The 370-nt window shown below is 38.6% G+C and overlaps 1 protein-coding gene across 1 annotated transcript in view; it reads right to left on the bottom strand.

Annotated features, from left to right (window-relative positions):
- LOC106791896 (microtubule-associated protein futsch) overlaps positions 1 to 370 on the bottom strand; it is a 44,851-nt gene that overhangs the window by 6,816 nt on the left and 37,665 nt on the right. The gene's annotated exons all lie outside the window — the stretch shown is intronic.

The raw sequence follows: 370 nt of genomic DNA, 5'->3' as shown, positions 1-370 counted from the left end.
TCTTTTTCAGATACCGGTGAAGGCGATTTTTGTTTTTCTTCTGATAAAGCTGGTGATTTCTCTTTTTCAGATGCCGGTGAGGGCGACTTCTGTTTATCTGATTCAACTTCAGGTGATTTCTCTTTCTCTAATACTGGTGAAGTCGATTTCTGCTTTTCTTCTGCAAATTCAGGTGATTTCTCCTTTTCAGATACTGGAGAAGGCGATTTCTGTTTTTCTGACTCTAATACAGGAGATTTTTCTTTCTCTAGTACTGGTGATGAGGACTTTTGTTTTACTGCTTCTGCTTCTGGAGATTTTTCCTTTCCAGATACCGGAGAAGGCGATTTCTGTTTTTCTGACTCTAGTACAGGAGATTTTTCTTTCTCTA

The sequence above is a fragment of the Polistes canadensis genome, unplaced genomic scaffold, assembly GCF_001313835.1.
Source record: "Polistes canadensis isolate GaletaPanama2010 unplaced genomic scaffold, ASM131383v1 scaffold_351, whole genome shotgun sequence".
NCBI classification, from domain to species: domain Eukaryota; kingdom Metazoa; phylum Arthropoda; class Insecta; order Hymenoptera; family Vespidae; genus Polistes; species Polistes canadensis.
This window is presented reverse-complemented; position numbering and strand designations above follow the sequence as displayed.